Source organism: Meleagris gallopavo, chromosome 4, assembly GCF_905368555.1.
Source record: "Meleagris gallopavo chromosome 4, MGAL_WU_HG_1.1, whole genome shotgun sequence".
NCBI classification, from domain to species: Eukaryota; Metazoa; Chordata; class Aves; order Galliformes; family Phasianidae; genus Meleagris; species Meleagris gallopavo.
In genome coordinates, this window is record NC_139407.1 from 18,184,722 (window position 1) to 18,209,957 (window position 25,236).

Genomic DNA, 25,236 nt, shown 5'->3' on the forward strand with positions numbered 1-25,236 from the left:
TTAAGCATAAGGAAAGGCTATGCAAGAAGAGGCTAGATTAGCATTATTATGTCAGTGTAAGTAATGTAAGGTACTTTTTTCATTTTTTTTTCTCCTCAATATAATGCTTCTTGTATAACTATCATGCAGAATTTTTTAAGAAAATATGTAACTATCAATTTATTCATTCTTGTGTATATCATCCCTTTTGTAAGTTTCACATCACAACCTTTGTGTAAGGTAAACATACACTCACCAGATTTGCAAGAACACTGACCTTTACGACTACCTTTGATCTACTGAACACTCAAGTGGTTCCTGTAGAAATAAAGTATTTGCTGGCAAAGCCTGAAAAATACATATTTTATTTCTGCAAAAGGGGGAAAGATGAGTTACGTAAAATGGTAACTGACAATAATCTTCAGCATTTTTGGTCCCTTTAAATTATTTCTTCTCTAATCCAATCTTAATCCACGACAACCATTTTCTCTTACTGTCTCTTCTCCCCCACCTTGGAAATGGAATTGTGTACATGAAGTTACAGCAAGTTATAAAATGTTTAGGATTGTGTCTTGGTTTCATCTGGGATGAAACTGTTTTCTTCAGAGTGCCTGGTTTGATGCTATGTTTTGGTTCTAGGAGAAAATAGTGTTGATAACACACTGATGTTTATAGTTGCCTCTAAGTAGTGTTGTACAGAGCCAAGGCCATTTCTATGAGTCAGGATGAGTTTCTCAGCTCATAATTAGAAAGGGTTAAGATGGGACAGAATTAGGACATCTGACTTAAACTGGCCAAAGGGATATTCCATACCATATGATGTAATGCAAAAGGAGTTTTGAAGGGGTAGGAGTTCATCTCGCTCTCTTTTGCTGCTTGGGGTGGAAAGCTGAGAATTGGCTGGGCAGCGATGAGCAATTGCTTGGGCATCACTTGTTATATACATTCATGTATACGTATGTCATAATTATAATCCTTTTTCTCTATCTTTGTATATAGTTTTATTTCAACCCACAAGTTCTGCTTTATTTTTTCCTTTTGATTTGCTCCCCCATCCCACTGGGAAGGAAGGGAATGAGCAAACGAATTTGTGGTGCTGAGCCATCTGCTAGGTTAAACCACAACAGATTACTATAACATCATTGCAAAATTACATTGTAGATGTTTCCAATGTATTTATTGAAGGGATAACTGGCTTCAAAACCAAATGGTGTATAACATTTTTAAGAAACAATAGCTGTTAATAATATCTTATTTTTCAGTTTACATTCCTGACATTTGAGTTGCATATCAGTATTTTATGTTTCCATAGAAAATTACCAGCTAACTATTTCTAATTGTGGTCTATTACAGTTCCATCATAAAAAGATCTACATTCCATAACAGATGTAATCAATATCAAGACTCACCCTTCCCAGAACAGTGTTCAGCTATGTTACTTTTTTAATATCTATCTGTATGGGAACCGCTGAATCACGGCCTGAATCTCTGATTGATCTGAGGCGAGCAATGAGTCAGCCACAGGAACACAGGTGAAGGCAATTCACCCGTGCTGCTGGAAGGGGAGGAGCCTGGCTGCACCTCTCCTAGACCCATTTAAGAGCTGACTACCAGTGGGGAAGGATCTTTTCTGGAGATTTCTCTTCTGGAGTTTTGCAGTGAGCTTGGGACACGGGTAAGCATTCTATCTATTCTCTTTTTGTTATTTTAACTGGCTTAGCCAAACTCTCTGGTTTATTTCATAATTATAACATCTGTATATTCATTGATTATACACTATCTCATGTTATCAATTTGGAAATCATGTGTTGGTTTCTACTTCCATGTATTTATAACTGACCTCTAGTGATTAGATATCATAGAATCAAAAATAGTTCAGGTTGGAGGGAACCTTAAATGTGATCGATTTCATTAATGAGTCCTGTGGTTAGAATGCCAAGGAGTTGCCTCCCTTTTATATGGAATAAAATATCAGTGATTTACACATGTGCTTTTGAGGGATCAGAGTTAAATCTGTTCCTTTCTCTCCTTGCTATTTCAGAAACAAGCAAATTTCTGCTTGTTTCTACTCTAGAACAAGCAGCATTGTTCAGGATTTTATAAGAAAAAAATTACATGACAGCACAATTGAAAACTTTAAAATAGTGCTGTGGGTAGTTATATCCATACTCTGTTTGTATTGCCACCTTTTTCTGACTTGTTGCTCTTAGGGGTGCACCAATCTCGAGCTTGGAAGAAGTGCTTTTTAAGTGTTAACTAGCTCTTATGGGCCCCCTTACTTTCAAATTCTCTAGCCTATGGGATGCCTCCTTGTAGGTCTTTGAATAAGTCAAAGCTGGCTCATCTGAAGTCCAGAGTAGCAATTCTACCTATTGCTTTGCTTCGCTTCTTCCACGCAAGATCTTGAACTCCACCATCTTGTGGATCTCTGCATCCTGAGCTTTCCCCAGTCATCGCATCCTTAACCAGCCCTTCCTTGTTAGTAAAAACAAGGCCAAGTAGCATACCCCTCATTAGCTTCTCTACCACCTGTGTCAGAAAGTTATCAGTGCATTGCAGGAACCACCTGGACATTTTGTGCCTTCTTTTACTGTTACAGTGTTTCAAATAAAGAAATAAAAAAATTTACTGTAATCAAGACAGCAAAGTAATCTTAGATTTTAACTAGGACTCAACAAATAGAATTCTTATGTCAGAAGAGCTTTTTGGATGTTTGTCACAAACATCCATAGGAAACTGTGTGGCAGGAAACACTAGTCTGTGAAAAAAGAGTAGTTTCTCCACTATGCCACAGGTGATGTTTCAGTGGTCTAAATCTGAGGGTTATTAATTTGCCAGGAGGAAAGCTTGACCTCATTCAAGTATTTTTAGTTTTCTCTCTTTTTCTATTGCTTTGTATTTCTGCACACTTGCTACTAGTCTTTTTAATCTAGAATCTGCTTGAGTTCCAGACCTGCTATGAGAAAGACAGGTAGGCAGGGATGTTCAGTGGGGAGAAATTTTCCAAGGTAAACAAATGGAGAGGTAGGCAGTGTATAACAGGAAGAAAATGCTGCTAAGAGGAGTAGCTGGAGGCAAAATGTAATAGGAATACTGATATGCTGTATAGCCTTCAGCCCTGGGATATCCATGGCTATTTGATATAGACTGCTGAATGTTTTGTAGAAGAAAGTGCAGGTTTGTTTCAGTGGCTAAAGACAAATGGAAGACTAGAACTAAAGAGTTTTCAGAGAGAAGGAAAAAAGGATGGCTTATGAGTTGGTAACTACTGCCTACACATGCCTCTCAGAAACACATACAGAGAAAACAGAACATCACAGAATAGAAGAGATGGCTGAGTAGTAAAAAACTCATTACCTGTGAGTCTGCTCATGGTTTCTAATGTATTGGCAGTTACTGGAAATGGTTCTGGGACACAGTACTCAGCACAAAAGAACGAGGAAAGCATGGAGTAATCTGTGCAGTACACGCAGTTTTAAAAATATTCTATTGGCAAATATATTCTTTGAAATGTATTTGAAAATCCCCTGTAAATGTCTTCATAAACTTCAAATTTTACCCTAATTTTGCAGGTGAAAGAGGCATTCAAAGCAACTCAAATATAATTTGGTCTTTGGTCGTAACATCTAAAGGGCAAAGGAAACAGAGGGTTTCTCAGTCTAGCCAGAGAAGGAAGAGTTGTCTTCGTTCTCTTTTTGCCAAATAGCTTACAGGGTAAGGAATGCTTTGAAGATATTTTCTCCTACAAGTGTGATGTAACCAGCAAGCTGAAGAAGGACTGACCAGATTACAAACAAACAATGGAGAAAGTGTGGTTTCTAGAGGGTAGGAGTTACGTGACCTCTCCCAGCAGGTAATACCAGAGATATTGCCTTGCTGTACTGACCTGCTTAACTCTTCTGCTCAAGCTTTTGACACAGTGGAGAATAGCTAACTCCCAGGCTTGCAGGTTTAAATTAGAAAGACAGGGAAAACATCCCAGTCTGAACATTTAAACAGTATCCCAAAACATCTGCAGGATAGTAACCAAGACCCTTTGTGGCACCTTTTGGGTAAGAACAGATAGTTTTCAGCTGGTGAGGGAAGACCAGGTGTTCCTCATCTTCTTTAATGACTTTCAGCTGCAGCTAGTGTAGTGAGTGTTGCTGCGTGGGGAGTGGAGCTGCCAGGAGAGGTTAGTTGGTTTTTTACTTTTGCTTTTGTTTAGTTTTTCTGAGAATTCTTTTTTTTTTTTTTAGTGATGAGAAAATGGCTGTTCCTTTTTATGCTATCAAACTGACTTAAGAAGCTCTCTTTAAGACTAATTAAAATGGGATAACACTAGAAGGTTCTCTATTAACAGAGGCTTAAAATTGGCTTAATCCTTGGCTTTGCTATATGTTTCTGAAGGCCGGATTCTGTCTTGCATGTGTGTAAATTATTTGAGTCTTTCCAGTGTTTAGATGTAACAGAGAGGGGAAGTTAGCCAGACATTACATTTTATTTCCCTTCTAGCCCTGTGTTTTGTCATTTTTTTTGTGATTGACTGGAAGGAGTTTAAAGAGGCTGAATTAATATTTAACTGTGCTGCAACAAATAATTGATGTTTTTAAAGTTCTCTTTCATTTAGGCTGGTCTGGATTTCCCCATCCTAGTTTATTTTTGATTATAGAAATTCATTTTGGCTAAATCATTCCTTTATCGGCAGGATCTGCCCACATTTTGTTAGACTAAATAGCTCCAGAAACCACAGTGTTTTTTCCAATAGCTTTGAATCAAAGTTGCGTTAAGGAGAAAAAGGAAAAAAATAAACACGCCAAAAACTTTTTCTGAAATTGGGCTGGATTTCATTAATAGAGAAACAATTATATTAAGGAGTTTTTAATTTGTAGCTGTGATGCTGTTGCTAGTCACTTAAAGCTTAATCTCAGTTTTGAGAACAGACTATCCTGTTTCTCAGGTTTTCCCACATAAAGTTTTATGTGTACCCATGACCTGGAAGCTTCCACCTGCTCTGTCCATTTGTGTCCCTCTTGATAAACATCGGTCTCCATCGGCTATATTATATATTTTGTTTACAAAGCTTTTAGCTTTTGGCAGGTAGAACTGTGAGGGTATAAATGAAAAAACCTAGCTTATTTTGTCAAACAGGAAAATTTTTTTATGTTGTTGATACGTGTGCTTTTGCTGAATTGCTTCAAGCTGATACACAATACAGGTTATGGAAGTGATTATTTTAAGAATCCTTCACTGGACTTGTTTGATCTTACTCATAATTGTATATACCACCAAACTCTGGATGCTGAGGGAGGGCATTGAAATTTTAAGCTATGTGGTTCTAAAATATGCTCACCTTAAGTTTTTTTTTTGACACTGAAGTCTTTTGCAATTTATTCCAACAATAGGAAGGGCAGTGCAAACTCATTTTAAGACTGCTTTAATTATACCACTTTATCAAAGAAATGATACGAGACCCTAAGGTTAATGAGGAGAAGGATGATGCATTGAGACAAGGAGATTAGAAAAGTTTTTTTTTTAGTATACCTACAACATTACAGTCCTGTATACTGTGACAACATGTGAAAAGCTGATGTAAATATTTGTAGGGATATTTTTCAAATCCAGGCTAGGTTCTGAAATCTTTTGTTTCTGGCAGTAGTTGCATTCAAGTACTATGTGATGGATTTACAGGATTGCATCTCAACTCTTAAGAGCAGTCAGATGTCATAAAGTATAACACCCCTCTGGTTATGTATTTACTATCTTATTTGCTTCTCAAGTGCTTTTCTAATTCTTGGTAAATAAGCATATTGGTTATGTTTTGAAGCTTACAAATCTCACACATTCTACTGTGTTAATGGGTTAGTTCCTATGTATGTCTGCATTCCTAACCAACGTCCCATGCATTTCTCACACTAATGGTCCTCGTTCTTAAATTACAGAATTGTAGAAACGTTTTTACAGTTCCATGGGGCCACAGATAAGATAGTATATGTATTTAAATGATTCTATTCCCTTGTTTTATAACTCTGATTACTGTTTTAGCCAATTAATAAATTAGCTAAATTACTGAACTATGCACTGCACTAACTCTTAAAATTTATTCCATGCAAGAAAGAAATGACATTAAATGTGTTTAAGACTGTACCTGTAATGCATTAATATAGCAGTAGAGTGAATTCAGGAACCCACCTTTCAAAAATTTATCTGTAAAGGCTTCAGGTTCACTTATCTTTATAGACTTCTTCTTCTGCATGAAACAGTCCTTTATACTGCTTAACCTTTAGGGTTGGCACTCAGAGAGAAGGAAATGCTAGATGGAAAGTGTTCAAAAGAACTTTCAGAAAAATTGGTTGTCTTGCATATTACTTGGTACAGTCCTCTATCTTTGATTACCCCTTTTAATGTAGATTTCAGATTGGGAAAAGGAATAAAGAATCAGCTTGTTGTACAGTTCATAGTGAGTCTGTGGTTTGCAGGCATTGGCTCTGCCTTGGGGTAGCAGTGTAATCTCATAGAATATCCTGAGTTGGAAGAAATACACAAGGATCATCAAGTCCAACTCTTGGCTCTTCACAGGACCACTCAATATTCAAACCATATTTCTGAGAGCGGTGCCCAAATGCTCCTTGAACTCTGGCAGCCTGGGGCTGTGATGTCTGCTCTGGGGAGCCTGTTACACCAGAGGTACTGCCCTCTGGTGAAGTACCTGACACCCCACCCGACCCTCCTCTGACAGCTCCCTGCCGTTCCCTTGAGTCCCGTTGCTGCCTCCAAAGAGCAGAGCTCAGCGCTGCCCCTCTGCTCCCTGTGAGGAGCTGCAACTGCCACGAGGCGTCTGCTCTGGGCTAAGCAAACCCAGAAACATCAGCCTCTCTTGAGTGTGTCTTCCCCTTTAAGACTGTTTACTGTCTTTGTAGTCCTCATCTGGAGGCTCTCTAATAGTTTTACATTCTTTTTACATTGTAGCGCCTACGCCTGCTCTTAGGGCTGAAAGTGTGGCCGCACCAACACCGAGTGGAGTGAGACAGTGCCCTTGACTGGCTAGCAGCACTGGGACTAATGCACCCTAGATTGTCAATAATGTGACCCACCATTCAGGAGAGAAATTCTGTCCTTTTGCAAAACAGTCTTTTGTTGCATTAGCCACATGTAATGCTATGTTAGAAACATGCAAGCTGTGAATTTCTTTCTTTGATAGTCTTAGTGTTTCTAATAGAGAGACAGTCTATTCAAGTGGAGGAATCAGAAATCCCTGTGTGCAAATAAAGGAAGTTGGATATAAGAAGGTTTTTTTTTTTTTTTTTTCTGTCTCTGCAAGCACAAAAAGGGTTGTGATTTTGCTGGGAGTTGTTTGAAGCAGCAGACTTTCACAGGTGAAAGATATCTGAGTCTAAATAGATAGAATGTTTGTATGGTACCTGTAGAGCATTGTTTTTAACCGTTTTCCAATTTTTCTAAGAGTTCAAACCCAGTATGCCTCAGTTTTAATGTAGGTGTACCTTTATTTCCTTTAATTACACGAGTGATGTCTCGGTTCTATATTGCTGCACAATAGAACAACAAATCCTTCAATTCCCTGCACTTACTCCCCTAGATTCAGATACAGATCTGAAAAAAAAACCATGGACCAGAGTCACCCTCAAATTTGAACCCTAGGTCCGTGTCTGTGAAATCTGTGCGTGTATATGAATTAATACAATTCCATACAAGTGTGTAATTCTCAAACTCTAAGAGGAAGAAAAAGATAGAATCTACATCTTTAGCTAGGGTTGGTATGCCCAACTGTGATGGGATGAATGCTCACAACTTGTGACGTATCTATGCTATTCAATTAAAATTAGTTTATATGTGCACAGCAAAAAATCTGCAGCTGAGAGTAGACTTTGACTACTGACTATCCTAGGACTGTTAGTCTGATACATGCTTTGCTAGCTAAGATAAGCTGGCTGTTTTGGACGCATCCAGAAGATAACTGTCATGCCAGAATACTTTGTTGAAATTTCTATCTTAGAAGCTCTTAATACTGCATTAATGCTTACAGCACTAGTCTCATCCTTGAGATTCAGTGCTCCTTAAGTATATCTGGATTTGCCTTCTGGATGTTCATTCTTCCTCTGTCTTGTGAGTAGCTTTTACTACGTGATCAGCCTCTAAGACACTGCTCTCACTCCTGTGTTGCTTACCCTCACTTTCAGCTCTAAGAGCCACCCATCATGCAGGCTTTTGGTGCAAGACCATATATCATCAGTTTCTTTTGTGTCAGCCATATGAAAATTACTAGAAATATTTAGAATTAAGTGCTCCAAACAAAGGGGATAAATGGCTTTGTTTTATATTGTTTGTTACTATTCATAACCAGTTATCTTCCATCTATGGAAATATTCTTCTAGGACAATCTTGAATGAGTTTTAACAATTGAGTTAGCTGGAAAGGAGCATTTTTATTTTTTTTTTGTTTGCTCTAAATGTGGCCATAAAGAAGACAGGTGGAAGAACATTTAAAAAAAAAAAAAAAAAAAAAAAGCAACAGTGCATGGAAAAATTTGACCAAACCATTTCCAAGATAGCTAACAATGACTTTGTATATTTGATATTTGTAGATTTCAGAGAGGGCAAAAAACTTGAACTTGTAAAAAGGTGCTGAAACTAGAAACAGTGGATTGAAAAATGGTGACAAATTCTAGAAAAAACATCTGGGGAAAAATATCCAAATTACGAGATGGATGAAACTGTGGAATAATTTCTCCTGACTAAACCCTGTCATTTGATGTCTTATTTTTAAGTAGGGGTGTCAAAAAGATTGTGTATGGAAAAATCTTGCAAAATCAGAGATATGCTGACCTGATCTGGAGTTTTAAATATGTTTATAGAGACAGCAGTTAAATAAAACTTTGTGATGTATTTTACCTCTTGAACTGTAGATTTTCGGAGGAACAAGCCCAGAGGGATTCTGACTTACACGGAAGTGACTGAATTGTGGGTGGAGTAGGTTTATACCATAAATGCTATTGCTGTATTCACACTACAGTCTGCCTGGATTTATGCAGCTGCCTCTCTGAGTGCCTTGGTTAACAAGGGTAGTTCTGTGCTTGTGTGGTTACACTGTTGGGGAACCCAAGATGTATCAGGAATGTGTGTTCCTTTGCATAAATTGGTGGCCTGAAATGACAGTGTTATGCCTGCCTATTTTGGCTGAGTATTAACAAGATCTGGATGGATAAAAGGCCAATGTAATAATTTGTTGAAAGAAATCTTCTTAGGTGTGATACAGAGGAGTCCCACTTTTCCTCCTCGCCCAGTTTCATATCATGCATCAAAAAGAAGGTAACTATTCCCCAAAAGTGAATGTTTCAAAGATATTAAGATCATTTTCCTTCATTCATGTGGAATCTGATAACATAGTTGGTTGTGGATAGTTGTTTTTAAAGTAATGCTTCCTACTTATTTTTATGGAAGCTACAACAGATGCAAACTACACAATAATATTATTTGAAAGGGCAAATTCTCAGCTACAAAAAAACTCTTTTTCAGTATAGTCACCACCATTAGTTATGCTTTTTTTTTTTTTTTTTAACCAGTGATCAACAAGAGCCTGCATGTCCTCTACAGCTACCTGAAGGAAGGTTGTAGTGAGGTGGGGGTCAGCCTCATCTCTCATGGAACTAGTGGTAGGACTAGAAGGAATTGCCTAAGGTTCTGTCAGGGAGATTGGTGTTGGACATTAGGAAATACAGCTTCTCTAACAGAGTGGTCTGTTTCTTCTGTTCAGTGTGTATGTCTCTAGAAAGGACTTTGGTTCTGGTTATCCAACTTGGCTTTTCTGAAGATCTCAGTACATGGCATATATTGACATATATTAACCCACCTACTAATCTGGATGTTAAGAGGTAGTTCCTGCATATTTTAATAAGAAAAATTTATTTACATTTTTAAAAAAACATCAACTCATCCGCAGTTAAAATCTGTAGTGTGGTATTTCTGAAGATTTGGTTCAGTAAAACAGAAGAAAAATAATTAGTTATCACCACAATAAGGAGATTCACTTTTATAGTAAGGAAAAAACAATGTGTCCACATTCTTTGGGCTATTTTTTTTTTTCTCTCACAGGCGTGACTTCCATGCTACATACCACAAGCAGTCCAACCCCACTAACAAACCACATTTTGGAATTGATCTAGTTGATTCTTGATTCTCCAGTGTCGTGTACAATAGGAACAACGTAATAAAAGCTCTAATCTCAATTATTTGAGATTGGCATCTTTTACTCAAGAATCTTTTTATTTTCCTTTAGACCCCCATGAAAATCAAGTTTGGAGAATAATGAACTTCAGGAAAAAGCTGGAGGCCGTTCATTATTTGAATGATACAAACTGTGTCATAATAGGTTGACATGATTCAGTGTGCAGTACTGGTATAAACGTTTTTTTTAAATATAAATATTTTAGTTGTTTTTTTTTTCCACTAGAAGAAGAGATTAATTTACAAATTGTTCATCCTTCCTGTTCATCATTCCAGAACTCCTAGGCCACTTGTCTCTAGCTGCTGTGTGCAATTACTGTACAGGCTGCCACGAAGAAAAACATAATGAAATAGTGTGTTCTACAATTAATCATGGCAGATCAAGTGGAAACTATTAATAAGAAAACATTTCTTGGTGGTTCTTCTCCAGAACACACAGTCTGTTTAGGAACGAAAACAGAGGCACTCTTTTTGGGTGCCTATTGCAGGGCACAGCTATTTGAAACAACCTGCTTAGGGTAAAAAATAATCCTTACAAAATTTAGCTCACCGTTAGCAAATGCAAATTTGGTTCCCAAACACTTTATTAATTAAAATGCAAGTTTTCTTGCATTTATCCTCCCAAATGCCTAGAGAGAACATGGTGCTATTTTTGATAACCTCATGAAGAAAAGGAAGAGATGCAGAGATCTCTTAAGATACAGTGAGAGCAGGGAATGGGAACAAAGCAATTCCCAGTATTGTAGCTCAGAGATGTTACCAGTTTCTCTCTTCTTTATCTTGCTGTAGGAGAAAGCAATAGCGCAGGTAACGTGGGTACTTTGGTTTGGACCCAGTGCTTTGTCTTGGTATACCTTGAGCACGTGTATTCTGTGGTAGCTCCAACAGGAAGACGACAGTTTGGAATACTTTAAAACATCGACTGAATGTCAGTTTTAAGTGACAAATACCAATGCCTGTAAACTTTTCATGGGCCAAATAGAGCTGTCCTACAGGCATAATGGCTCATTTGAAAGGCATGGAAGGTCAAAGGACATTTCAGCTTCTGAGTCAGGAAGAGACCTTTTTATGTTCTCTGCTGGACATTGGTTCCTCTTGCATAAAATACAGCAGTGTTAGTTTGTGCAATCGTTTAAAACATGGGCTTATGACAGAAGGTGAAGACTGTCTGGGAGAGAAAAGCCAAGAGCGTATACTGTTGTATTCATTCACTCAGGAGCTGCTACCCTCCTCTCTGCCTTTCCAACTGCAGGTGCCTATCATCTTTCATCTCACTCCAGCTTTCAGGATTGTCGTCTATTCTCCTTCTGATTCTCTCCTCTTTACTGGAACTCTGGCTGTACCAGAAAGAACTCACTGGGAAATCTATCTTGAATTTGTAGAAAAAGATAACTTTGTTGTTTTTTTTATTCTTTTTCTAGCTGTCTACTTTAGAATTTATTAACATGAGTGCTAACAATTTTGAATGACATTTCTGTTCTGTGGTTACATGTATGAAACTTTGGTATTAAGCTCTGTATAGTGCACAGAGTCTGCTCTGTGAGATATTTTGGAAGCTAAGTGAATATTGTTACGTATCACATCTCTAAAAGCTAAGTACATCCTGTCTACTGTCATATTTACCTATTGTTTCTCTTTGAGTTTTCTCTAATTAGTGTATGATTTGCTGTATTGGGATTTTTCCAGTGAATAAACTTTTTTTGGTTGGATAATATTGAGCAATTACATACAAGTAACTATCTACATATAAAGAAAGGGTAACAAACAATATTTTTTTAGATGAAAATTTGTATTCCTGATTACTCACCTGCAACATAAAATTGAAATTTGAATTGAAATGAAATGGAAAATGAAATCAAAAGAGTGCCCACATGAGGCTGTTCTAATAAACTAGAAACTTTTCTTCTGTAGTTTGAGAAACTCACTTGTTCTTTGTGGGTTAGTTTTCTTTGTTGGTTTGTTTTTTGTTTTTAAATAATTGCATCACTACATTGGATAAGTAGAATCTACATCCATTTTTTAAGAATCTCTTTTTTAAAAAAAAAAAAAAAAGAATCTCTTTTAATCTGCAGTATAGTAGATAACCTGATTTACCATGCTTGTAGCTGAAAATGTCATCTGTTTATAATTTTTGCATTATAATGCTTCCTTAGTCAAATGATCTAGATTACTCAAGTGAGTAACAAACTGTAGTTATTTGTTTGTTCCTGTAGTTAATTCATGGTGTTATGTTGGATTACGTGGTGTTCCAGTTTGATTGAATAACACTTCTGTGGAAATTGCAGTATTTCCATTCATCAGAAACAAATTCTTACTACTGTGATGCTTGCCTACCTTTATTCCTCAATGTTTTTATTAACCTCTAGCAAATGCTAACATACAAAATAAACCTTAGGTTTATTTTAAAACACTTCATCCTTGATGAAAGCTTTGCTGTTTAAGGTGCATCACTTTAATCGGTGTCACTAGCAGTTAAAATGAATGATTCATCAAAAGATTTTCAGCAAAATAAAGACATTTACAGTGTCTTAACTCCATAAGTGTTGTTGTCTTTGCAGCTGTTGTTTTGCTCTGTTTCACTTTTTTCCCAAGAGCTTTATTATGTGCATATATGATACTTGAAGAATTGACACTTATTAGGAATGTCTCTGCTTTTCCATTACTAAATGTTATACTATGGTCAGAGCTGTAGGGAAAAAAAATGTACATCAGAGCATATGATTAATGAAAAGCCAAGAACAAATGTTAATTCTTCCCTCAGTGGGGAATGAGGCTGACAAGCTTATCTGATGTTTGCCTTCTCTTTGTCTCCTGGGATTTGGACATTATTGTTTACAAATCTTTTCTTTTGCTTGGTTATTGCAACAGTAATTGTTCAGTGATCGAACTGGGGATTGTTTATCTTGTTTGTAATTGCTCCAGGGAAACTGCTGGAAATACGGAGGGATTCTGGGAACACTCCTGTGAATAGGCTCCAGATGCCTAAGAAGGACTCCATTCTGGTGTTCTCCTGTGAGAGAGAAATTTTCCTGGGTTCTGTGCTCTGTGCAGGATGGGTCTACTCAGTAGGGTGAATTCGAACTGCAATAACAGAACCACAATTTCTAATAGTCTTGCATATGTTGAATTATGATTTGCGTGGGGAAAAACACATGGTAGTGACAGATTAATGCCAAGTTCAGGTAAGGTCCTAACCTAGATATGCCATGAAGGTCTCAGGAGTAGAAAATGGGTGTGCTACTGATGGATAAGCAAAGGGCTCAGTTTTTATTGTTGATCTTTCTACTTCAGTCAACATCAATACCAAGAAAACAGATATTATTTGTGTTAATGCTGCTAGAAGAATTGGCATGCTTCAGATTCTACTAATTGTACAGGCTGTGCTACCCGTGTGTAAATCAATGCTCAGAATGCAGATGTTGAAGTGTTTCTCTCTATTACTGCTATTACAGAAATTAGGGCTAAAAAAACACATCAAAATATAATCAATTTATTCCTGTATTCCAAAACAAGGTAGGCAATACCTAAAATATTCATTACAGATTCAACCAGTTCTATTTCCGGGAATGGAAATGGTACCAATTCCTGCAGTCTTTGGCAGGTGTACACGCTATCCTCCTGCCACACATACACAAAACTTAATAGGTTGGGTAGTATTCACAATTATAGATGTCAATGAGTTTCCTTATTGTGGTATCCACTCACAAAAATTAAAATTAAATTAAAATGTCAGTTGCTGATAAATCGTCTTGTAGAGCAGGATTTCTCTCTCTTTAGGTGTGAGCTTATTCTATTGAGAAGTTTCCCATATCTTAAAAATGCATTGCTGAAAATGTAAATGCATATAATGCTGCGCTGAATTTTGATGTAGTTGTTACTGATACTGGTATTCCTCCCTACAATTCATCTTTCAGTCACATATGTGACCAAAAATTTCAATTCCATCCACTCTGTGAGCCTAGATCTCCAGTTATGTAGCCCAGTACATGTTTTCCTCAAAATAATCTGTTGAGATACCTGTGAAAAATTGGATGCCTAAGGATCACTGTAACTGGGATAAATAACAATGATAGAAAAAAATAAAGAAAATGTGAAATGGCATATTTGTACAGAATCAGATGGGTGGTGCTGATCTGTACAGGAATTTGAGCAGCTAACGTTTTACCAAGGCTAGAAGAATTATTCTCTCAGAGTACAATTTCAACAGTACATTTTTATTATACACAAAACATATCTCAAGATAAAAGAAATCTTTATTTCATTTCATGATTGGTGTTCCATGTGGTTTTTTGTTTTGTTTTTTTTTCCCTTCTTTTTTATTTATAGATTTTAGGCAGCTGGAAGTAGATCATAAAATTTGCATTTAAACCAAAATAAGGCTTGTAATGTAAAGTTGCATCCAGGAACTCTTGTGTAACTTATTTTCCTTTCTGTGTCATAGAATGAAACATTTCTCTCTCTCTCTCCCTGTCCCCCACACATGCACACTCACAGGTATTGTGGCCTCTTGTGTTCTGGCTAATTACACTTTCTGGGGCATTTCTTCCCCCCCCTCCATTTCTTTTTCTTTTTTCCCCTCTACTTATTATGTGAAGAAGAAGACTTGATTGTTACATGTAGTAAAATAATGGCAGTTCATCTCCATCAGCAATACTAGCTTAAACTCCACGATTAGAATTTTTACTAAATGTGATAGTCATTTTTCACTGCTGAGCTTTTGTATTTCAGTACACATATACAAACCATATAGATACTGTTCAGTAAATTATGGCTTATTTGAAATTTACCCTTCTACTGTCATTTCCCATTTTTACCTATCAAAACTCTATTGCAGCTAGCCTTTTTACTTCATTGTATTTTGATTATTTGAACATATCTGCTAGAAAATGAATGTATGTAAAAATGTGGTCATAGATTGGTCAGTGAAGAAGAGTCCTACAGAATTCAAAAGGCCTGGAATTTTTCAACTGTCTTATTACTTCTGGCTTCTTGGTCTTCTGTGTTACATAATATAGGAAAAGGAATAAAATAGGTCATAACCTATCTCCTGTCTTGCTGCACAAAATTCGTTGGTTGAAAATATTCTTATTATTATGGACTTTTATTAAACACTGTCATTCTGTTGACAGTGTAATACTAAGAAACAGCTCTTCTGCATGAAAGACTCAAAGATGCTTCATCTGAAGTCTGAATAAAGGAGCTGGAACTGGTAATGTTCATCTAAGAATACTGGGTGGTCAAACCTTTGGCTATTTTAGCTTGCTCCAGCTTAGCAGCATTGGGCCATGGATAACATAATTCTCCTGCTGTTTTAGAATAATCTGGATCGAAGTAGTACACTAAATTGGAGACAGATGGATAGCAAGATGTTTAATAACTGAATATTTTGTGTAGCAGATTCAGGTCAGGTGTCTTGATGTGATGCTTTTGTTTCCACAGGAAAAGAAAACAACACCTAGAAACTGAGTGGCTAATGGTGGTGAGTTATCATTTTTATCTTATTTCCTGTAATTATTTTCTTTGTCTTTTTTCTTCTTTGATGAGAGTTTTGCTTTGCAAATGGGTTTTTAAGCAATTTCATCCAGGTCTTCAGTATGGATAGGAATTTCTTTCATCGGATCATGTCCGTTATGCCTAAAAAGCACAAGCAGGTTGTATGATCTCTGGTGTTTTCTAGCAATGTACTGTGCTCTATTTTATTAAATTACACAAGTAAGCAGTCCAGGCTGTGTTAAGTAAACAATATGTGACCAGCTGAAAGGTCCATAACTCAGCAGAATGGTAAGATTTAAATGGAAGAGGTAAGAATGTGACTTGGATGGAGTGCCAAGGCCTGTTATCTGCAATGCACAGCAAATATTCCAAAGCAATAGATGTTGTTCCACATATCAGTTGTTATCACCTCTTTTCCCACTAAAAGTGCTTGGGTGTTGCTGTTCAGCAGTGTTTGGCAAAGATTCTGACGTTTGGGGTGTTACTCGACTTTTGGAGATCCTTGCTTGCTGAGGGAAGGGTGTGGATGCTTGAATACTTTTTTTTTTTTTTTTTTTTTACTTCCACACACACATGAAGTACATTAGAGTAAAAACTTTCACTAATTTGTCATCTTTGGAAGTCAGGACTTTTAATCCATGAGAAAGTATGATCTTTTGTATTGATGCTCTAATGTGCATAAGGTTAGTTATACAGCATAAGTAGCTATTATTATGAATCCTCAAGAACATTTGTGTATATATATAAAATTATATATTTTAATATATATATATTAAAAAAGAAAAAATGAATTTTAAGTTGATAATATCACAGGGCTTCTATATATCAAATTAAAAAACAAAACAACAGTATAATATCTACACAGAGCTAAGCCTTCCAAGATGGATTAATTGGGTGAGAAATATAGGGGCACTTTTAATAGCATAAACTAGATTCCAAAGAAATTGCTCAAAAAGCCTTGTATTCTAGTGTCTTCTGAGAGAGGCTTATCCTCCTTATTTGGGGGAGGAAATGAGCCCTGAAGTCAGTGGGAAATTTGCTCCAGGCAGAAAATACAGGTTTACAAGCTGATTTGCCTAGCACTTAAATAGTTTTTCAAGACTGAACTTCTCCCTAGTAGTTCATGTTGTCGACACTCTTGGTATTGTGTTAATAAATGCATTTGTTAGGGAGGCAGTTTTCCTACTCTGATAAAGTACTGTGACTTGTGTTGTTAATTTTAGCCTGTGAAAGTACTTCTTGTACGTTTCATAACAAGAAAAATAGTGACAGTACAGTGCGCTTTACTATATGGATTCCTAGTGTTCATTGAAATATCATATTTTGGGTATATTTCCTAAAGGTACCAAAACCTGAGATTGTTCACAAAAGAAACCCTAATAAATATTTAATTTCAAGATATGTCTGAATGTTCTGTGACAAATACTTGTGTAGAAATGGATCTAGAAATCTAGGTCTGGTTGCTGCCTAGGCCCACATCTCGTCGACTATGTTGAAGTTATGGTGGTTATGGTCTCTAGGTAGACTTTCTGGTTTATTCATATTTAAGTTCTGGAACAAATGGCCTGATTTTGGACAGCACTATGCTTGTAGTAGTAACGTTTACTTGAAATTGAGCTGAATAGTTCATGACAGTTACTGTGAAGGAACAACTGGGAAGGACAGGAACAGGACATAGCACTAGAAGCAGCAATTGCAGCACATCACAAACCTAGCTGGATAAGCGAGGTCTAAACTCTGGTCAAAGGGTAAAGAAAAAGTCTATTAGTAGACTTAATTCTGCTTTGGAGAGAATATAAAAAGAGCATTCGTGGTTATAAGAGTGATCCCTAAAGGGCACTCAAAACTTCTGGCTCCAGACAGCTGCTGGTTTGTGAGAGCTAGTTTTAGCAGCTGAAGTGAGACTTGCTGCTCTTTTCTCACTTTCTTCACAGCTTTTTCTCAAATGTTTCTAAGTCTCACTGTTGCAATAATACAGAGATTCCACAGTTATCAGATCCAGCCCAGAGCTCTCATTGATCACTGCTTAAGAACACTGCAGGGAGTGTGACGTACGACTTGTTTTCATCCTTACACAAAGCATTTCTTGCATGGTGGTCCATGACCCTGGAGACTAGACTCAGCACTAATTCCTTCTGTTTCTCTCTTTTTTTTAAAAAATTTTTCTCTGAACTCTAGAAAGATATCTTCATTTTATACTTCCTAAATGTCGAGTCAGAACCTCTTTTCCAAGTAGCTTTTCCAGGTTGCAGCAGCTGAGAAACAAGCTGGTCTTCCCTGTTTGTACTAGGTTTTGATTTGTTCATCATTTTCCTTTGTATGTGCTAATGTCTGTATTTATTTTCTTTTAACATATTATTTCATGGGCATGTTTTACATAAGTTATTAGCCTGGTGCTTTGTTTGGTTGCCTTGTCACAGAGAATCTGCAAACACAATGGCAAAGGCTCCTGAGGAATTTCTTTGACAAATGAAAAATTCCTGAGTGGCACAAACCATTCTCTTTCATTCGAGTGCTCCTATTCTGAATATTTCCAGTGCAAAGGGAACACAAACCTATTAATTCTGTGATTCAGCTATTCTGGAGCAGCTTTATTTCATAACACATTTCTGCTTTTATTTAGGAATTCGCAGCATAGAAATATAATTAAATGGCTGTCCTTCCCTTTCCAGGTACACTCCCTTAGTGGATTTTTACTCAGTGTAGTAGTTTGACAGCATGTTTGTTGTTTTTTTTTTTTTTTCAGTTGAAGTTCATGACAGATCACCAAGTACAGTCTAGTGATACCATATAGTGGTAAAAAGGAGTTTCTGAAGAAATAAAGAAGGAAAATTAGAGATAAGTGGATTCATCAATGAATCTGCTAGGATACTGAGCATTCTATGTTGTCCAAAGATTTATGGTAAAACATAGTTGCATTCATTTTATATACTAATAACTTGCGATGATTGATCTAGATTGATCAATATGTTACCATAGACAGTCTAGTGTGTAGTTGTTTGCAACTGTAATCTGCACACTAGAAAGTAAAGAGTGAAAGATCTTACAGAAAACATTAAATGTCTGTATGGGAACCTACTAACCTGTATCATTTAGATTAATGCCTTGTGCTAGCTACCCTGTAGAAAATTACTTGTGCCAATATAAAATCGAAATGAAAAGGCTAGGATTGTTTCCTATAGACAAGATGCTAAAAAAGAACTGCAACAATTAAATTAAAAAAGGTTCAGAGAGGATAGTGCAGCACGGAAACATTCATGCAGTTTCAAGAAGCAGATTCAAAACTGATAGAAAGAAATACCAACATAATATGTGGTTGGGAACTCCAACGTTTAAGTCGTAGAAGACAGAAATATAGTGAGAGTGGAAAACGAATTGAATGTTTTAGATAACAAAATAATGCAGAATTATTTCATTAAAGTGAAAGTCTGGGATGTTTATGCATGTATAATTTTGTTCCTTGTTTTGAAACTTTTGAGAGAGCATTTCAAGCAATACCTCTCACTATTCATTATTTATGAATTTGTGTTAAGTCATGACTCATAGATAAAGCTTCCATAAACTTTGGGAGGGGGAAAGCAGTGGCATTTCCTAAGGATGCACAAACATTTCTGGGCTGAACTTTTCCAAGTAAGAGTAGTTATGATTCTGATAACTTTGCAGAATCTATGTGTAGCTAATGTATTCTAGTTGGCTTAACTGTGTTATAAGACTTTTTATTTTTAAATCTTATTCAATCTTGCTTCTGCTGCTTATGGTTGTGGTTGCACTACATTCCTTGCAGGGATACCGTTTGGAAATTGAGCTGGAATTAGTGACAGCAGGCTGAGAGACCCTGATTTTATTCTTCCTGTCCTTAGGCAGGAGGTTTGAAGTAGTGGAAAACTAATAAAAGCAGAACAAAGAAGCCAGATGTTGTAAGGCGGAGTAGAGGAGATTCAAAAATACTTTCAACAGGAGGAGAGAAGATAGAGGATTGCTTATATGATGGGAGGTGGTTTTGGTGACGAAGGTCAAAGGCAGCAAGCTAAGCTGAGCTGAAACAATTCTGTCAGAGTACAAATCCTGAAGCAATCTAGGTGGTTTCACATCCTCTGGGGACTTGATCAAAAATTCTGTAGTGTAGTAAGTAAAGGTGAATGGGTTTTGAATCTTACATGAAGCCTTACATATATAGCTGGCTGTTTACACATGCAAGGCCATTCAAAGGAGTAAAATGGCCCGGAGGAAAATAGTTCAGCTTCTTCCACAGGAACAGGCTTCTGGAAGAAAGTTAGCTGCAAGTTCAAAGATCTTTGTAGGATGACTTGTCAAAAAAGAATCCATGCCATAGAAACAAAAAGGTGAATACCACAGAGTAGCCTACCCTACACCTGGGGAGTCTTAAAGTGTTTACCACTCATGACCTGAGAAATTCAATCATGTTATAGAGACAGTCCTTCATGAGTGCCAATATAAATGTTCACTTTACTGGCATTTTGTTTAGAGAAATATTAATAAAAAGGATTATAAACAAGTACTACTAGTGTAAAGTTTTTATTAAACTGCTTGTGAATAATCCTTAGGAGCATGTTTTGCACTAGCAAATATCTGTATTTTAGAGACTTTTGCTTTCTGTTTAATATGTACTAGAACTTTGCCAACAGCTTAGCTTTGTGATCCTTAATATCACTGTTGACTCCCTCATCTTTCTGAATTTGAATTACTTACAGTGAAGAGCAGTATTTTGAATGTGTATTCTGCCTGTGGGAGTTATAGGAAGGCTGCAATATAGGAGCCCGTCAAAGCCTAGGTAGCCTTGCAGACTTATCTCTTACTATTTTTAAAGGAGTTCACCTATCAGCTTCCATTGTAATTGTGCAGTGTTCATGCGTGCAATGTGTTCGTATTGAGCTACTTATGTTACAAGTAAGATGTCGTAATTCTGTAAGCCTACAAGCTCTGCAGTCATTGAGATAGGAGAGATTCAGGTTGTGATTTTCCCGGAGGTACTGACCTTTCTTTGGGGCTCTCTGTGCTTTTCTTCAGCGGCTTTTAGTACATAATCGAATGATTTATTCAGTTGCTCTGCAAGCAACTTCTGGTCAACTTCCCTTATTGCATGCATCTTTTATGAGGCTTTTTGTAGGTCAAGAAAGTGTAGACATGTGAACTACTTTTGACCTGTACTCGTTACTGGGAATTGTATGCATCCTGGTGATCTATTCAGCATCTTAAATGATGTAGCATTGTTAATTCCATGTTGCTTTCTATAGAAAAATACTTGTTGTCTCATGAATACAAGAGATCAGCATGGCATGACTAAGATCTTTTACCTGACAGCAGGACAAATACCATAGAAGAGACTGGTTTTCAAGGCACTATCTGCTTTAGCAAATCTAAATTTTTTCATCACCAAAAAAAGTATTGATTTTAAATAATTCTTCAGGGATGATACTTAGTCTTGCAATTACAAGCAGATAACTTCTATTCTCAGTCCTACAGATCCTGCAAGATATTTTGACATACTTGACATATTAAGCTAATCCTAACAGTGTAATTCATCTCTTCAGTAAAATAAATCTTTTTCATAAGGTGGACAAAATTTGCTTGTATAATTACCTTGCAATTGATTTTCTAGACATTTCCAAGATATGGTTTCAGGATCTTCTGGGGGTAACCCAGTAAAAATATTCAAATGAACAACATCTGTAAGAATACTTAATGAAGACTAAGAGACCAACATAATGGCCTGTCTTAACCATCTCTCAGATATAATCGTTACTGTATTTAGCAAGTAAGTGGATCTGGGCTAAATTACTCCTTGTTAAAGCTGTAATTTCAGTGGGATTTCTGCAGATTTATACAGATTGTGATGTGAAAACAGTTTTTGCCAGCTGATACTAATAGAGATATATTGAACGGTGGGAATATTCTGCATTCATTTACATGTGAGGAAATGATTTTTTTTAATCTATGAATTATTTTCTCATTCGCCTTATAAAACATGGAATTAGTTTTTCAAGCATGTGTTGTTTGGATTATAACATGAAAAAGAAAATATGTGTTGTCAGACCATTTGCTACATTACGCTTTTCTTTCTAATAACCCATTTTGAGAGATGAGAAAGGCAGATTCCTAGAAGAGGTCTGCTTTCTTCTCTTGTAAGAAAATGTTGAGGAGCTAGGATGTTTAGAAAAAGAAAAAAAAAAAAAAAATACTATGCACTTTTGAAATCAATATTGTTTATGTATTGTATGATTCCTGATGGTGTATTTATCAGCCTACAAGTGATCAGTCCCTCTCCTGTTCCTCTTTTTGGTCTCATGTCCCTGCCATGCCCCTGTCTGTACAGTCTACTGTGGGTTCTCTATGGGGCCATATGCAGGGTGCTTCTACAGTGTAACATAGACATGTGGATGGTTTAAAACACTGACTGCTAATAAACTGTGGGAAAATGGATGAGGAAAAAACACAAGGTTTAGTATTTTTGTGGTTTTCCCAAAATCATTATGAACAAGGCTGTTGTTCATAAAGCGTTTAGTAGCCATTGAGCATCAGCTTGAGAGGTTTCAGTGTAAAAAGTGTTGCTTATTCATAAACTCCCAATGAAGGTATTCAGCAAATTAGGTTTTGAAAACATACAATTATCATCTTGTTTCTCTGGTAAACTAGCAAATGAATTAAGAAAATATAGAATTGAGTCTGTGATGCACAAAGATTTTCTGTGTTGCCAGTGAGAGTCATAGAAGCCTTCTTTGTTGTCATCACCATATGATAAGCAGAACTTCTTCCAAGCTTTCATTATTCCATTTTTTAAACTTTTTCATTGTTGTTGTTACAATTGTGCGTTGAATACAGAAAATCTCTTCTTCTTGCGTCCAAGGAATAATATTAAAAGAAAATCTGCTGCATGGAACTTTTGATTAACTAAATTTGGTTTTCTGTCTTTTTCTTACAAGAACCATTGAGAAAATCCATAGGGAAATTGTGTTCTTCAGTAATTAATTGCAAAGAGCTGAAAATTTGGGCAAAAGGGTCTCTGAAATATGCGCACCTTATTTTTAAAATACTTTTGTGTGAAATATTGGTCTTTTGAATCTGTGACTGATAGTTTCTGTATCAAATTGGTGGTTTGAACCCAACCTTACCTATAAATTTATATATAGAAACTGACAATTTTAGTTAGTGTCCTCATCTAGCATCAAGTATCATCTTTTTTTTTTTTTTTAATGCATACTCACCTTTAAATCATGTTTGAAAGTTAGAAGAGAAAATGGAAATAAACCACCACTTCTCTAATTCTCGCATGAACCTTAGGTAAAAGAACAAAGGAAAAAAGATTCAGAATAGAGAATCTGATTAAAAGGTCTGGTTTAGATTGCTTCTTAAGCAGGGAATGATGAATCTTGACAATCTCTCTGAAGTGAAGCAAAACAATGAAGAAAGTTGATGCTTCAGATAGATGTGAGGGGGGAAAAAAAAGGACCTAGAAAATAGGATATTGCAGACACATTTCATTTTGGCAGAGCCTGAGAAATTGGTTATCTTTACCACTATTGTATGAACAATTACTTATCATCTGTTCTGAAGAAAAACAGAGGTTAATTTTCTAACAAAGAGGCTTAAAATGAAGCCAGTGATCTGGGGATTGAGTGATAGAATAAAATATATCTAGTCTGCTCATTCTGTACCCGAGGAAACATAATTTTAAGGGGAAAAATCATGTACTTGTTACTACAAGTAAAAAGTTTGGAAAGCCCTATGAGGTTGCAATCATTCAGTTGTGCCTAATCTGAGTTAGTCATCATCCTTACTGTTGAAGGGACTCTCAGAATGAAACACACAATTATGAATTTACTGGAGATTAATTTATCTTGTTCTCTGTGCCTCTAAGAAAAAAAATAAGGTGGTGTGCAGGCTACTCTTGATTATTATGCAGTGTTCTGTTGCTGTAGACTATGAAAACTCTAGGCATTCTCAAAAGAAGGGATAGTCAGGGACTCCCGATGGCCAACACTGGTGCTTGTTTGTTCTCTGCAAACAGTGGAAGATGTCAAAGTTTTGGTACTCTAGGACTATACATTTTTTTCTGTTTTCATCACGTTGTGAAGGTTGAAGCTGTTTATATTCAAATCTAGCTGATGAGCAATGTTGTGAACGTGTTGCTAGAAGAGCAAGCTTCTTAGTGACCTGACACCAAGAAAGGCATACCTGAAGTGTACCTGGAAATGTAACTGTAAAAAATACTTTTTTTTTTTGTCTTGATGATACGAACTAGTGATAAGAACCCCACTTTGATATGCTGTGCTTATTTCATAATTTGGTTCTGAATGCAATCTTGTCAGAAATGCTTCTTTTAATCTATACTGGATGAAAGCGTCTTGATTTGTATTGGTCATTTCACATACCCTATGTGAAAATGTGACAATTTTAGTGCTACCTTGACATTTTTGATCTCAAATATAATTGTTTTGTGTAAGACAGTGTTTTCAGGGAGCTATGATTGTCATAGTGTGTTGCAGAGGCAACATTTGTTGACATTCACATTTTTCAGAAACAATCATTTTTCATCTTTATATGAAACACTAGAATGAATGGTTCTATTGTATTGTGCAGGAGTGCAGGTCTGAAATCTCAGAAATGCGCACAGCCTCCTTTTTACGTGTGAAATGAATGCTGAATGAACCTTGGGAAAGTCCCATCTTCATCATCAGCCTCTCAAACTTTAAATACTCATCTGTCTCTTAACCTAAATGCAAGTGCTTTGTAGGTCTGCAGAACAGACCTGAACCATCTTGCAACAGACTTTCTGCTTTCCTGTGAGATAACGGGGGGGAAAAAAACAAAATGTGTGCTGAGGAGAAAGTGAAAGAAATGCTCTGAATTTCTGATGTGAGCTGTGACATCCAAAGAAACTTTCTTGGACTTCCCTAGTTTGAATGTAAAATATGCTTGCATCTTGTCAGCTAATGTTTTGGTGCCCACTTCCTAGGCCATACTAACCCCTGTTACTCTACTGCAGCCTTTCAGGCTGAATTTTGTTCACAAAATTACTATAGTTAAGTATTTGTTTTGCTAGAAAACATCTTTCAAAAAATTCAGAGGACAAACTTTCCACTTAAAGGTCATCAGTCTGTGGCTTATCCCTCAGAGCCTAGCTTTGATAGGAATCTGATGTACTTATTGTACTTCCTGAAACAGTCTTTGGTTGCGTCAACATCACAAACAACGAAATTATTTTCAGCAATGAAGTTATCAGTTTTACATTCCTTATTGTTTGTGTTTTCATGTTTAAAAACCTCAATTTTTGCAGGTGTAGAAGATTTCCTCTCAATCCTGCACTTGTCAGTATTGCCTGCCTTGTACAGAGTAAAAGCTATCAGTACTCATTAAAGTGCCCGTATAATGTTACTTCTGCCTAGCCCAAAGTGTGTTTGAAACAAGCAGCCTTGGTGTCTTTCTACCCACTCAAAGTTCACACGCAACAAGAACATGACTTTTATTCACAGCATGAGCCTGACAGGCTTTGATTAGTGTTTAATTTTTTTTTGCTTCAGATTTG

At 36.6% G+C, this 25,236-nt stretch overlaps 1 protein-coding gene across 3 annotated transcripts in view; it reads left to right on the top strand.

Annotated features, from left to right (window-relative positions):
• The window catches only part of DKK2 (dickkopf Wnt signaling pathway inhibitor 2), a 169,451-nt gene that overhangs the window by 50,505 nt on the left and 93,710 nt on the right, over window positions 1-25,236 (top strand). For all 3 annotated transcript variants that reach the window (XM_085222309.1, XM_085222310.1, XM_085222311.1), the window contains 2 exons: window positions 1,333-1,654; window positions 15,639-15,678. The gene's annotated coding sequence lies outside the window, so the exon portion shown is untranslated. The remainder of the gene's footprint in view (window positions 1-1,332; window positions 1,655-15,638; window positions 15,679-25,236) is intronic.